This window comes from Ailuropoda melanoleuca, chromosome 1 (genome assembly GCF_002007445.2).
Source record: "Ailuropoda melanoleuca isolate Jingjing chromosome 1, ASM200744v2, whole genome shotgun sequence".
Lineage (NCBI taxonomy): Eukaryota > Metazoa > Chordata > Mammalia > Carnivora > Ursidae > Ailuropoda > Ailuropoda melanoleuca.
Window position 1 is genome coordinate 147,018,893 of NC_048218.1, and position 16,117 is coordinate 147,035,009.

Below are 16,117 nucleotides of genomic sequence, written 5' to 3' on the forward strand. Positions count from 1 at the left end.
CAATTGCTGCATCATAAGGTAGATCTATTTTTAACTTCTTGAAGAACCTCCATACTGTCTTCCACAGTTGCTGCACCAGTTTGCATGCCCATCAACAGTGTATGTGTTCCTTTTATTTCCTATCCTCAAAACCTGTCATTTCTTGTGTTGATGTTAGCTATTCTGACAGGTGTGAGGTGATAGCTCACTGTAGTTTTGATTTGCATTTTCCTGATCAGTGATGATGAGCATCTTTTCATGTGTCTGTTGGTCACCTGGATGTCTTCTTTGGAGAAGTGTCTGTCCATGTCTTCTGCCCATTTTTTATTTGGATTATTTGTTTTTCGGATATTGAGTTTTATAAGCTCTTTATATATTTTGGATATTAGACTTCTTTTTTTTTTAAGATTTTATTTATTTATTTGACAGAGAGAGAGAAAGCCAGCGAGAGAGGGAACACAAGCAGGGGGAGTGGGACAGGAAGAAGCAGGCTCCCAGCAGAGAAGCCTGATGTGGGGCTCAATCCCAGAACGCGGGGATCACGCCCTGAGCTGAAGGCAGACCCTTAATGACTGTGCCACCCAGGTGCCCTGGATATTAGACTTTTATTGGATAGGTCATTAGCAAATATCTTCTCTCATTCAGTAGTTGCCCTTTAGTTTTGTTGGCTATTTCCTTTGCCATGAAGAAGCTTTTTATTTTGATGTATTCCCAAATAGTTTATTTTTGCTTTTTCTTTCCCTTTCCTCAGGAGACATATCTAGAAAAAAGTTGCTATGGCTGATGTGTTCTCTTCTAGGATTTTTATGGTATCAGGTCTCGCATTAGTCTTTAGTCCATTTTGGATTTATTTTTGTGTATGGTAGAAGAAAGTGGTCCAGTTTCTTTCTCTTACATATTGCTGTCCGGTTTTCCCAACATCATTTGTTGAAGAGACTGTTCTTTTCCCATTGGATATTCTTTCCTTCTTTGTTGAATATTAATTGACCATATAGTTGTGGGTTCATTTCTAAGCTTTCTATTCTGTTCCATTGATCTATATGCCTATTTTCAGTACCATACTCTTTTGATTACTACAGATTTGTAATAGAGCTTGAGTCTGAAATTGTGATATCTCCAGCTTTGCTTTTCTTTTTCAAGATTGCTTGGGCTATTCAGGGTCTTTTGTGGTTTCATTACAAATTTTAGAAGTGTTTCTTCTAGTTTTGTGAAAATGCTGTTGGTATTTTGATAGGGATTGCACTACATGTATATTGCTTTGTATAGTATAAACATTTTAACAATATTTGTTCTTCCAATCCACGGGCATAGAATGTCTTTCCATTTCTTTGTATCATCTTCAATTTCTTTCAGCAGTGTTTTATAGTTTTCAGAGTACAGGTCTTTGACTTCTCTGCTAGGTTTTTCCCAGGTATCTTATTATTTTTGGTGTAATTCTAAATGGGATTGTTTTCCTAATTTTTTTTCTGCTGCTTCATTGTTAGTGCATAGAAATGCAATAGATTTGTGTATATTGATGTTATACCCTACGACTTTACTGAATTCATTCATCAATTATAGTAGTTTTTGGTGGACTCTTTCAGGTTTTCTATATATAGTACCAAGTCATCTGCAAATAGTGAAAGTTTTATTTCGTCCTTATGGATTTGGATGTATTTTCTCTCTTTGTTGTCTGATTGCTGTGGCTAGGATTTTCAATACTACGTTGAACAAGTCATAAGAGTGGACATCCTTGTCTTGTTCCTCACCTTAGGGGAAAGCTCTGTTTTTCCCCATTAAGGATGATGTTAGCTATGGGTTTTTTTTTTTATTTTTATATGTGGCCTCTACTGTGTTGAGCAACGTTCCCTCTAAACCTACTTTGTTGAGGGTTTTTATCACGAATGGATGTTGTACTTTATCAAATGCTTTTTCTGCAACTATTGAAATGATCATATGGTTCTTATCCTTTCTCTTATTGATGTGATGTATCACACTGATTGACTTGTAGACACTGAACCATCCTTGTTTCCCAGGAATAAATCCCACTTGACCATGGTGAGTGATTTTTTTAAACGTATCATTGAATTTGGTTTGTTAGTATTTTTACTGAGGATTTTGTGTCTATGTTCATTAGGGATAATGGCCTATAGTTCTCATTCTTAGTGGTGTCTTTATCCAGTTTTGGTATCAGAATAATGCTGGCTTATAGGCATTGTCCACAATAGCCAAATCATGGAAGGAGCCGAGATGCCCTTCAACAGATGACTGGATTAAGAAGCTGTGGTCCATATATACAATGGAATATTACTCAGCTATCAGAAAGAACGAATTCTCAACATTTGCTGCAACATGGATGGCACTGGAGGAGATAATGCTAAGTGAAATAAGTCAAGCAGAGAAAGACAATTACCATATCATTTCTCTCATCTATGGAACCTAAGAACTAGGAAGATCAGTAGGGGAAGAAAGGGATAAAGAAAGGGGGGGTAATCAGAAGGGGGAATGAAACATGAGAGGCTATGGACTATGAGAAACAAACTGAGGGCCTCAGAGGGGAGGGGGTTGGGGGACTGGGATAGACTGGTGATGGGTAGTAAGGAGGGCACGTATTGCATGGTGCACTGGGTGTTATATGCAACTAATGAATCATCGAACTTTACATTGGAAACCGGGGATGTACTGTATGGTGACTAACATAATATAATAAAAAAAACATTTAAAAAAAAAGAATAATGCTAGCTTATAGAATGAATTTAGAAGTTTTCCTTCCCTTTCTATCTTTCTAAAATGGTTTGAGAAGAATAGTCATTAACTCTCTTTAAATGTTTGGTAGAATCGCCTGTGAAGCCATCTGGTCCTGGACTTTTGTTTGTTGGGAGTTTTTTGATTACTGATTCAATTTCTTGGGCTGATTATCATTCTGCTCAAATTTCCTATATTCCTGTTTCAGTTTTGGTAGGTTATATGTTTCTAGGAATTTATCCATTTCTTCTTGGTTGTCCAATTTGTTGGCATATAGTTTTTCATAATATTCTAATTGTTTTATTTCTGGGGTGCTGGTTTTTATTTCTCTTCTCTCATTTGTGATTTTATTTATTTGGGTCCTTTCTCTTTTTTACAAGTTTTATGAAGCATTTCTCAAGTAAACGCTCTGAGAAAATGAGAAGGAAGTCTCATCCCTCATTTTCGACTAGGAGAATTTAGCCTCTTGCTTTTAATTTGTATTTGCCCTTATAGATAGCATAACATACACAGAAGGTCTACTTTTCCCACCAGCCCAAAGGAACAGTAAGAAGACCTGATGAGGAGAAATACAGCCTCAGCAAGGCCATAGCAAATCTCTGGCTTTGGAAGTTGGATCAAACCGCTTAGATTTTCTGGGCCTTAATTTTCTCATACATAGAGTGAGGATATTAATGCCTACCTCATAGGATCGCCACAGAGATTAAATTAAATATAAAAAACTGAATGCATATAAAGTGCTTCATAAACCATGAGGCCCTATGCCAGTAAGCATTTGCCCTTTATGTGTGCTCCCAGCAAGCCTAGGTCGGTCTCCTTGCAAAACCCTCTGGTTATTTCTTGTTGTGCAAAATCCCACTACCAGAGACTTATTTTTTATCCCCTGAAAATGCAGATGCTCTCAAACAACTAACACATTAGCCTCACATTCAAATCAATGAGAATATGTTTACCTTCTGCAAACCTCAGAGAGCAGGCTATGTTGGAAAGCAGTGTGGAGTTCAAAGCCACAGTGGGCTGGTGGGCCATGCAGTTGGAGAGAGGAAGGGGGAGCTGTGTCAAAAATAGCACAAGAACTACAGTCTTTCCCCAATGGCATGTAGAAAAATGACTGGGAGTTGAGAACTTCCATCATTCTGGTAGATTATGTCCTCTTCTGAGGAGAAGACACAGGACATACACATTTCAAAATATTCTCCTATTCAAATGTCTCTATTCAAATCATGAAGTTTTCTATCTCCATTGTTTCTAAATTCTGAAATTAGAGTTTATTAAGAGGGGTGTAATTATAATATCATGTATGAAAGGGAAGCAAAAGATTATCCAATGTTCAGGAAAGGATGTTGTTTCTGTTTTATTAGGCTTGAGAAGAACATATATTGTTTTCACAGATGTATGGCTTAAGAGTCTGTTTCTCAGAAAGGCTAAGAAATTACTCTGCCCACCACAGTACAACTTTCATTTTAAACTCCTGATTACACCGCATTAAAGTAATATATGAGCCTAAAGCTTAATGGCTCAAAGAAGAAGGTAAATTTAGAGCAAGGTGGTTCTGGCATAGGGCTGTATTCCAAAACACACGAGGAGGTTTGCCAACATGTGGAAAACTTGCTGTCATAAGGTAACAGAGGCAAGTACTCAGTGACATTGTAATGCAATTTCTATATGTTTTATTAGATAATGCGGCTGTGGGAATTAGGCTTTGCAAATATGACTTATTGCATCATCCTGTCTAACATGGAGCATACTACACATACACGTGTGCTCACAGACACTAATACCTACCGTAGAGAAGAGAAAACTGTAAATGGTCCTGGTTGGTAACCAATATAAGAGATATATGTGTTTGAACTTTAAAATAACAAGCCAACAATAATAGCTGACATTTGTAGATGCTTAAGGGATCAGGCCCTATTCCATGGGCTTTGCATATATTAATTCATTTAGTCCTTACAGCAATCCTATGAAGTGAGTACTATTATAACTTCATTTTAAAGAGAAGGAATTGAAACAGAAAGGTCAAGTACTTTCCTGGGTTTGCACAGACAGTTAGGGTGGAATTGAGATTCCAACTCAGGCAGTCTGGCTACAGAGTCCAGGGTTCTTACCACACCAATGCATTTCTTCTCAGGAATCTTACAAATAGAACTTTTTGTCCAAATCGAGTAGTTACGTTCTAATTCACATCTTCATTTTCTGTTCTAGGTGCTTCAGAGTACAAGCCTCTTCTGTTCTACACATTGAAAGATCTGTTTCCCAGTTCACAGTGGGGGACTGGTATCCACACACAGCCTGTTCACACAGTAAAAATATACCTACAATCAGTAAGTTGCTTTATCTGCATAGTCAAATACAAGACAATTGCATTTTTTCTTACCAAACTAAAGTTATTAATTTACCCTAAGATAGTTTTTTTAATTTCATCTTAATGTGCTTTTGATACTGCCAAAATATCACCACACTTATTTAAATAAATTAACTAGATTAACAAATTAGGCTAAAGGCAATTGTTTATCTTTTATCAAATTAGCTCATTCCTAAATGATGCTAACAACAAGCAATAATTAAAATTGCGGTGATTTCACCATGATTAAGGTTGTACTTCTTTCAAATTTTTTATATTAAATAATATCATTGAGTAAAACATGTGTATTACAATTTATTCCACTCTCTCACTCCCCTATTTTTTTCCTGGGCCAATACAATACTGGTTTAAATTTGAAGGAGAGGGGCGCCTGGGTGGCACAGCGGTTGGGCGTCAGCCTTCGGCTCAGGGCGTGATCCCGGCGTTATGGGATCGAGCCCCACATCAGGCTCTTCTGCTGTGAGCCTGCTTTTTCCTCTCCCACTCCTCCTGCTTGTGTTCCCTCTCTCGCTTGCTATCTCTATCTCTGTCGAATAAATAAATAAAATTTAAAAAAATAAATAAATAAATAAACAAATAAATAAATAAATAAATAAATAAATAAATAAATTTGAAGGAGAAAAATCAGGCGCCTAGGTGACTCAGTCAGCTAAGCATCTGCCTTCAGCTCAGGTCATGATCCTGGGGTCCTGGCCAAGCCCTGCATGGGGCTCCCTGCTCAGCGGGGAGCCTGCTTTTCCCTCTCCCCTGCCCCTGCTCATGTTCTCTCTTGCTATCCCTCTCTCTCTTTCTCTCTCTCTCAATGTCTCAAGTAAGTAAATAAAATCTTTTAAAAAAAATTAAAAATAAAGGAGAGAAACCATTTACTCTTCTGAACGGAGATTTATACATCTCCATTTTTTTTTATAAGTAGGCTCCAAGCTGGGCTTGAACTCATGACCCTAAGATCAAGACCTGAGCTGAGATCAAGAGTCAGACACTTGGCCGACTGTGCCACCCAGGCACCCCTGTAAATCTCCATTTTGTAATACTCAATGCTCATTCAAGATTAAAAATAATAAGTCAGGAATACAAGGAGTCATCTTTTTTTTTTTTTTAAAGATTTTATTTATTTATTCGACAGAGATAGAGACAGCCAACGAGAGCGGGAACACAGGCAGGGGGAGTGGGAGAGGAAGAAGCAGGCTCATAGCAGAGGAGCCTGATGTGGGGCTCGATCCCACAACACCGGTATCACGCCCTGAGCTGAAGGCAGACGCTTAACCGCTGTGCCACCCAGGCGCCCCAGGAGTCATCTTTTGTCAGATAAGAAGTATCTGCTATTTAAGTCAGGAGCTAAACAAGGATGTCTGCTACGGCTACTCTTCAGGGTTGTTCTGGAAGCCCAAGGCAATGAATGAGAAAAGAAAAACTAATGAGAGAAACAATCCTGGGAAAGAAAAAGACAAAAATCATCGCTTTCAAATTATGTGATTTTCTTCCTATACAGTCCAAGACTAGCAATTTCTCTATCTTTCATCACTTTGTTTGTAGTGTTGTTTCTAATTTCTTGGAGATTACCTCAATTTTATTTTCCCATCACTGTTTTAATTTCCAGGAGCTTTTCTTCTTCTCTAATGTTCCCCTTTTCCTCTTATCCTGCTTCTTTTTAAAAATGAAATCTCTTTCCATCTCTTTGGCAATATTAGGATAGTTGGGTTTTTTCCTAATATTTTCTTATGCTCCTTGCATTTTCTATTTCCTATGAATTTCCCTCTGCCTTGTCCTTCCCACTTTGCTTTGGGCCTGTGTTTTTCATTCTGAAGGCTTTACTCAAATGACTGCTGATCTTGGTGGATTTGTTTATATTTAACAATCACAATGGAAAGCTCCTGGGTCGGGGCAGAGTTTGTTGACTTCTGGGCTTTACTGCAGGTGGACCAAACAAGAAACTCACCATTTTTCTGGGTCACTTACAAGTCACTGCAGATCTTTCTCTTGGACTCATTTCTTTCTCACATCTTCTATTTAAGCATTAATCTGACTTCTAGAGCTATTAATGCCAAGCAGGAGAGAAGAACCAAGGCATTCCTTATTCAGTATGCAGACCTTCACAATGATCTGTTTTCTGGATGTGCCCCCAACCCGGTCCTCAGCTGTGCCCAGTTGCCCTGAGACCATTCCTGCCTGGTTCAACTTTTCTAGAGTAGAAGAATCTGGCTGCACAAGGTGGGAGACTTTTATATACTTTCATCTTCCAAAATTTTCTTGACATCTGTTATTTATTATTTTATCCTCTCCATTTTAATCATATCCCAGTTTAAGAAGGGACTGGAGACAAATGCCTTTGTCAATCTACCATGTTTAACCAGCAATCCATGCTTGAATATTAGTTGAAGGAGACGATTTTCAGCTTTATCCTTATAGTAATTCCTCAATATGAGTGGGGTATGAGTTTTGGAATACCAGAAGCTCAAACCCACAATACTGTGAAGTGACCAAGAATAAAAGACGTAGCACCTAAAAGTATTAAATTCTGAGAAGCCACTGCAGCCATTGCAAAAACTGTGGCAAGCTCTCAACATGAGCAGTAATAAGCCTGCTCTGGGAAACAGGCCAAAAAAGGGAATTTCGAGGCCAGGTATTCTTGAATCTCTGCACCTCAATTAAATCTCTTTAATTTATCCTTATTTTATTGAATTATGGATACTTGCCCTAAAGATTAGAAACCAGGCAGGGTCATCCTACAGAGGAGGACAAGAAGCCCAAACTTCTGTCTAAATCCATTATAACAGCAGATCTGTTAGATGACACCCAAGGCCCTGTGCTTAGTTTAGGTGTTTTGGACAAAAGTAAAAGTCTTAAAACTTTAAGGATTTTCAAATAGAGGCCGAGAGATTACCCTAATTCCAGTCAATCACAACTGGATGAAAGGGACTGCTTTAACTATGGGAGAACACAGAGGAGAAAGTAGTTGGGGTTACCGGGTGGCACAAAGCTTACAAGTCAATCACAGAGAATCAAAAACATTCCCTGTGGTCATTTTCACCTTCCCTGAATGTGTTATTGGAATTGATAACATGGCTTTTAGCTTTCACAGCGGAAGAAGTGGCTGGGACCCAGACAACTATTCCTAGATCTCTAGAAGTAAAGTAAGGAGGACTTAGATAATATATAGCGGCACTAAATCAATATTTGTTGGCAGTACATCTAAAATCAAGCTTCCCAGTTGATGAAATTCAGACTGCATAAAAAAGACTGTTACCCAGAAAACTCTTGAAACTTCTGTACATAATTCAATATGATATGTTAAAACAAAAGTCACCGCAGCATTCCTTAAATATCAAAATACTCTACAGTAAATAAGAAAGAATTCAAATTATAAACCTTGAAGCAAATATGATTTTACAGTAATCATCTATTTCACAGGAGTGAATAAGACACTCCTGAAGCTCATTCTGTGGAAAGTTTGGAAAGAGAGAGAAAATAGTCCGCTAGTCAGTAAGACAGGACAGAATAAAACACACCATCAACAACAACAAAAAACCCCACAATTGACAGAAACATAAAACTTACACAAATAAATCAACACGAGATATTAATCCTATGTGTAAGAAGTGTTAAGGAAAGATGATGAGGGCTTCTGGGATGATGAAATGTGTGTATGTTAGCCCCCATTGTTAAGATCTGAAAATGAGAGTGTTCCTCTCTTGTATCCCCCATCCACCATCAGGCGGTCAATCTAGACATAATCCCTTAAGATTAATCAAACTCGACGGTGACATTTTGTCCTCCTGAATCACTTTTCTCTTTTCCCTGTTCCTGACAGGAAGCTGAGGCTTACTAGTATTCAGACTGCTCCATGACGGCTCCATAGGCCACCGGAAGCACTGGAAGCAGCTCTGGTTACTATGGACATTGCTGTCTTAGCCTTATGGGCAACAGCAGCAGTCACGCAGACCAATTCTAAATAGAATACTGGCAGGATATATAGAGATTATCCTGTCAAAAATCAACAGAAGATACATTTATGTTATTTACCTGTGGAGGAAGGCCATCTTTTTATCTCCTTGAGCCTATTCATTTTCAACCTAATGTAACCTGGAAAAACCTAACGCGGGGCTTAATAAATAAGAAGGGAAGTAGGATATATTTGTACTCTGAAATTCTGCTTCAGAAACTTTGCAGCCAATGCTTATTATCCTTTTAGATCCATTTGGTGATACTGCTACCATTTTTCTGATTTATTTTCAAAGGGTAGAAGACATAAATCTAACTTTCCTAGCAGCTCATCTTGCTAATGAATGAAACATCTCTTTCTTGCAAACTAAGGGCAGGGGGAGTTTCTTCCCAGATTATGTGATAATGATATCTTACATGAGGTTCTCCCTTAAGCAGACCCTGAGCCAAGACTTTGGCCACAAGCAGTTTATTAAGGATATGCTACTCAAAAAGACAGTGAGGAGGAGGAGGAGGAGAAGGATTGGAAAGGGAACCAAGTGAAGCAAAGATGATGTTTCAGGGAAGAAGTCTCAGGCCTGGCCTGATCCTGAAGGGAGACTGAGAGCAGAAATTACACCTCACTGTTTCTCCACCCGGAAGCAGACAGCTGAGCTTTTATACTCCATCACCCAGTTGTTGGTTGCTGTTGCCTAGAAGAGATGGGGAGGGACTCTTCTAGGCTCCTTCACCTCTCCATTCTGGCTCCATGAGCAATCCTGTGAAGGTACAGAAGTGGATTGTTAGCAGGGTCAAACTGGGAAGCTGGAGGATCGATCCAAAGGCCTTTAGACCCTTGTAACTGCTGGAAAGGGTACTCATGTTGTGTTATTTTAACCTGGAACAGAAAGTTTCCCTTCTTATTACATCACTATCTATGATCTATATCCTATTCATAATGTCCTTTTGAGGACCCCTACTTTTGAGATCTGCTACTTGACAGTCTCTAAACTCTAAGTCTTTCTCTCACACTGCCTCATCTCTGATTCTGTAACATAAAACATTTTTATTATCAACCTATGTCAAAGGACACCAGTCAACGCATTCCCTAATCTAAGGGTGAGGGGCTAGTTGGGCCACCTGAGGATGAAAGCTCTTTAGATGCTTTACTTGAAGAAGAACTGGGAAAGAAGAAGATGATTGAGTTCTTGGAGATGTGTCCATGGTCTTCGAACTGGCCTTGGGCCAGATGTACCAAACCTGTGTACTGCTGAGCTTGGAGAGAATGCAGATAGCTTCATAAAGCTCTCATAGAGACTTCTTTGCCTGACTCTGAGAGTGCTAGCTTAGGGCCTGTGTGGGCCCAAGCTTGGCAGGGAAGATAAGACAGAAGGAAGAGTGAGTCTTCCTCCCTAATTACCAAGAACCATAATTCCATCATGAATGGAAAAGATCCAAGGATTTGGCCTCTGGGGCACAGTTAGATATTTAATGCCCATATTTCACTCTTTGTTTTTTAAAATGAGTCAAATTATAAGAACCAAATTATATATTTTCTTCACTTCTACTAAGCAGAAAAGTCTTCCCATTCTGCCTTTATTTCCCTTAAAAACATCTTTTAAAAAAAGATAATGATTATCATTCCATTATGTGTTTACTCAATCTAAGAAAAACTTACAAAAGAAGATAACACTTAGGAATAATGAATTATTTATTAGATCTTTGCTTGAACTCTGAAATCTGATCAAAGAGAAACTTCTGATACTTATTCTATTAATTATAAATGACAAACCTTCATACTTTCTGCTAAGAGTTTTAAATGTCACAAATCAGCCCAATTCCCCTTGATTCTTTTCCTCTACATGGTAGTGGGTAGGGAAACTCTCTCTCCTCTGAGTTTAGCTCTTGCACCTCACAACACTACCTGTGAGCTTCCACCTCCCAAATTCTTCCCAACCTTCAGGCCAGTTGAAACGCACCTCCTTGAAGAATCCCTCTCAGGTTTTTTTCCACTGAAATTAACCTTTCCCTCCAACAATTCCTCCGCATCTCTATGATCTCATCTTTGCAATTTACACTGTGTAGTTAGCTGTTTTCCCATCCCCCAAAACAGATTTTAAATTTCTATTTATTTTGGCATTTCTATTGCACCTAGAGAAAGGCTTTACATATAGATCTTAACAGCGGTTAAGTTGAATTTGCTTACTTAAAAGAATATTTTGAGGGCATGTGCGTGGCTCAGTTGAGCATCCAACTCTTGATCTCAGCTCAGGTCTTGATCTCAGGGTTGTGAGTTCAAGCCCCACATGCTGGAGCCTACTTAAAATAAATAAATAAATAAACAAACAAATAAATATTTTGAGTCTCTACGATGTGCTAGAAAAATGTGTATAAAAAGATGAAAACCACAGTTCTTGAGCTTCTAGTCAAGGTTTAAAGATGACCATATTTAAAAAAATTGCAACAGGTTTTCCTAAATACTATAAAAGCAGTTGAGTACAAAGTGCCACGGAGTATCACAACTACCTACGAGAAGGGTAGTAGGTTTCCTCTCCATTAAAGATAAGGAAGATGACGCTGATGGACGTCACATGGTAGCCATGGTGGGTCAGGACTTGAACAGTGCTCATCAGGCTCCCAGACCAATGCTCCTTCTACTCATGGTGGGAGTTCCACCTTAGGCAAGGGTTGGAGGCCTTCCCCTTGGAAGAGAGTATATAACATGGCCAAAGACTCAGTTTGCCCAGCATGTGTTTAAGAAAACAAGAACCCAGTTTCTGGATGTAGTCAAGTTGAACCTTGAATGTGGCCAGAGTATCCAGTCCCGAAAGATCCCATGAAACAAATTCAAGGACTTTAAAGCCCACTAATACTGATGGCTGTGAGTTCCTTTTAATGTGGTTCCCTTTTTTTAAAAGGGCAAATATTCATATTATTTTAACATATTAAGCTAATTTGTACTCAGGTATGCTAGATTGCATTTTTGTTCCTATGGAGGAACTATGAAGTTGGTGAAAAGACTAGGTAGAAGTTTGAGTGCCTGAATGTGAGCAATTAAAAATTGATGTGATCCCTGAGAGAATAACAAAATACAGGCCCTAAAGACATGAAGGAAAGCAAACAATGGAATGTTTTGGAAAACAGACATATATGAGGCAACTTTTAGGACTTCACAGTGAAGAAAAGCAAAAGAAATTGCATTAGAAGTAGAAAAATGCACAAAAACTAAGATTCTCCCTCTTAACATTGGGTTGGAGAAAATTAAGTGGTGGGAGAAAAACACCTATGTAGGAAAAAGATGAGTTTGTTCACCATCCTTGAGTAGTTTTCCATGAATTCACCTTCAGTAAACGAAGTCGTTATTTCTCCTTAGACTGCTACAGAGCTCATCACAACAAAGGACCAGCGTTATTCTCTTCATAACCCTTTCCATGGTGTTCCATTCTACAAACCTTAAGAGGCTCCTCTTCCTGTTTAAATGGCAGAGTGTGATTCTGTGCCTCTCCAGTGGCAGCTTAAGAGAAAAGAGCTGTTCCATACGATAGCCTCACACCAGCACTGATGTATCTCAACCTCCCTGTGAGCCTGAAGAATTAGTCACTGTGGATCTTCATTACAACACAGCTAATGAGTAAATAAAATCAAGAGGGAAAAGGATAATTTGGTTAAATATCCACTGGGGATGGAAAAACAGACAGGGACATTAATCCTACTTACAGGATTTGGCTTCAAATCAAGTCACATCATGACTAGTTATCAGCTGCTTTTAAACATAATCATCAAAGCTTTCACTATGAAACTCTTCAGCTTGGTAAGATGCTGGGAGAACCAGAACATAAGTGTATTTAGGTATCAGCACCAGTTTCAGTGAAATTCACACTAAAGAGAAGTCCATTATGGCCTTTACCTAAATGGAAATTCAACCATTATAGTCAACAAAGATGGGTTGATCCTATTGCCTACTTCAAAGCTTTCAGTGGATGTTCTTTAGCAACTTCCTCCTGCTTGGTCTAAAGTCAAAGGTCACTTTCTCAGGGCAGGTGTGTTCAGCAAGAAAAGAGCCCTGTGACACACTCTGCATGGAAAATTCTCAGCAGCATTAACCCTGAAGTGCACTGAAGGCATTCTAGGCAATGAAGGAACAGTGTGTCAGGAGTATCTTTAATAAATATGAGCCTTGTAAAAATTTGAGGGTACTAAACCAAATCAACACATACTTTTTCTTTGAAAAAAAGATTTATTTATTTGAGAGAGGGACAGAGAGCACAAAGAGGGGGAAGGGCAGAGAGAAATGGAAAGAATCTCAAGCAGGCTCCCCCTACTGAGCATGGAGCCCACTCTGGGGCTCAATTCCAAATCTCTGAGATCATGACCTGAGCCACAATCAAGACTCAGACACCCAACCAATCGACTAAGCCACCCAGGCACCCCTCAACACATACTTTCCAAATCCTTCTGTAAAAGGCATACACATCAGCTGCCTTAGTGCTGGGTTGGCCCCAGGAGGAGCTGGCAGCCGTCTGGGAAAAGGCAAAATAGAAACATTGGTATGTGTCTTCAAAGCACTGCACTTCAATCCTCTCTTTTCCCCCTCACACCTCTGATCTCATTTCCATCTTCCTTACTCTCAGCAGACGACCTTGCCTCTGACTTCACGGAGAAAACAGAAACCATTAACAAGCCCTTTCCTTCCTACGAATAAAGAAAAATCTCTCAAAATCTTCCTGCATCTGCATTTATCCTCCCTCTCCTTCCTCTTTCATACTGGCAAAAATGTCCTTCTCCTTTCAAAGGACAGTCGCTCTCTGTGTTCTCTGGACCCTCCCTTCTCAGCAACCTATCTAGTGGCTCCCTCATCTCTAATCATTTTCAAGATGAGTCCATCCACTCCCAGGACTTCAGTACATTTGTGTCTATGCATAACTTTTCCAAAGTCCTACATTACTTATTTGACAGCTCTACTTGGTTGACCCACTCTCAACAGGAACTAAATGTATGAACTCTACATGAACACTAATGCCTTATTGGTGTTTCCAACCTCAATAAAATATACAGCCCTCCATTCAGTTGATCAAGCCTGGAGAACTTGGTCACACTTCCCTGGTTCTTGCCTCCGTGTCTAATAAACTACCGAGTTCAAAATTATGACTCAGATTTACTCTCTCTGATTCCATTATCATCACCATAGAACCATCTACAACAATTCCTTACGTGGACTATTGCAATGGCTTCCTAACTCATCTCCTGCATTCATTTCTATGGCTCTTCCCCTGCAATCCATTCTCCATATAGTAGCTTTTCTGTCCTTTTTAGATACAAAACAAAACAAAACCATCAAGCCACCATTCCTCACCTCCAACCTGCTCAGTGGTGTTTCACTGCTCATGAGCTGGCATAATGCACGTGGTTCTGGTACGCTGTCTCCATCACCACTCCAGTCTCTTCTTGATTCCCTCCCAATTCCCTCAGTGGCTTTCTTTGATCCTTGATTAGGCCTGGTTACTCCCATCAAGCACCAAGATCTCACCCTCACTGTTAACCTAACTCTTATTCACCTTTAAGATCAAAGTTTAAAAGTCTCTTCATCAGACAAAAATACTCCCCAGTCTTCATTTCTCCACTCTACTCACCCCCTTCTAAGTTAGATTCTACTCTTCAAATACTTTCAACTTTTTATTCCTTGTGGTCACCAGAATTACATTGTCATTTTTGTTCATGGCTATTTCTCCTGTGTTTACTAGTACATTATCTAGCAAAAAATACATGCTCAATAAATGTTTGAATGATGAATGAATGAACATTATTAATGGAAAGCATTATGTTTCTAAGTACCATTTTAATAATTTTTTTTCTTTTCTTTTTTCTGAGAAAGAGAGAGTGTATGTGTGCCCGGGGAAAAAAGGGGCATGGCGGGGGGAGAGGGAGAATCTTAAGCAGACTCCATCCCTAGCACGGAGCTTGATACAGGGCTTGATCTCACAACCTTGAGATCATGACCTGAGCTGAAATCAAGAGTTGGATGCTTAACAGACTGAGCCACCTAAGCCCCTCCCTTTTCATAATTTTTATAATCAACAAGTAGGAATTCGCTCAAAAATCCTCAAATAGTGACTTGAAATTGGAGTTAAAGTATATGTGTGTGTGTGTGTGTGTGTGTGTGTGTGTGTGTGTGTGTGTATCCCATTCTTCTTAGAATCATTCCTTTTATTAAGTACAATGTCAAGTTGCATCAGAAATTAGTGGTGTGAACTGCAAAGTAAAGTTCTTCATTTCCTGCTACAGACAGAGAGATTAGGGCATCCTATCAGGTGATAAACACATTGGGAATTTCCCTTACTCGCTATCTAAATGCCTGCATTGTACGCCAGTCTATATGAGATAGCAAACAATGCCCTGTATGGTTCTGGGAAGCTGCTTTTTCTTCCTGTGATCAGCCTTTTGATCAATCAGAAAATAAATACAGTCTCTATCACATACTTTCCTGCCTTAAACGGTAAAAAAAACTTTGGTGGATTTCTCTAATTCATCATAGCAATTTGTCTCAATGTGCGGACCCCAGACCACCTACCTCAAAATAACAAGTAAAGCATATACTAAAAAGTTCTCACATTCCTCCAAAGATATACAGCTGTCTGTGGAATCTTAACAAATTCTCAAGTGATCATATGCCCTTAGAAATTTGAGAGTAAGTGAACTAGAGGTTGTCAGTCCCTGCAGAAGCAAATATAAAAATTTTTATTTCCGGGGCGCCTGGGTGGCACAGTCGTTAAGCATCTGCCTTCGGCTCAGGGCGTGATCCCAGTGTTCTGGGATCAAGCCCCACATCGGGCTCCTCTGCTGGGAGCCTGCTTCTTCCTCTCCCACTCCCCCTGCTGTGTTCCCTATCTCGCTGGCTGTCTCTGTCAAATGAATAAAAAATAAAAAAATAAAAATCTTTAAAAAAAAAAAAACTTTTATTTCAGTTGAGTCGTTCGCAATTCAGTTTCTTTTGACCCATCAAAACCAAATCATTTAAGAACCACAGAGGACACAGGCACAGCAACTTCTTGCTAGACATGTCTCCAAAGCAAAAATGAACTATTAGGATTTCATCAGGATAAGAAGTTTTTGCACAGCAAAGAAAACCGTCAA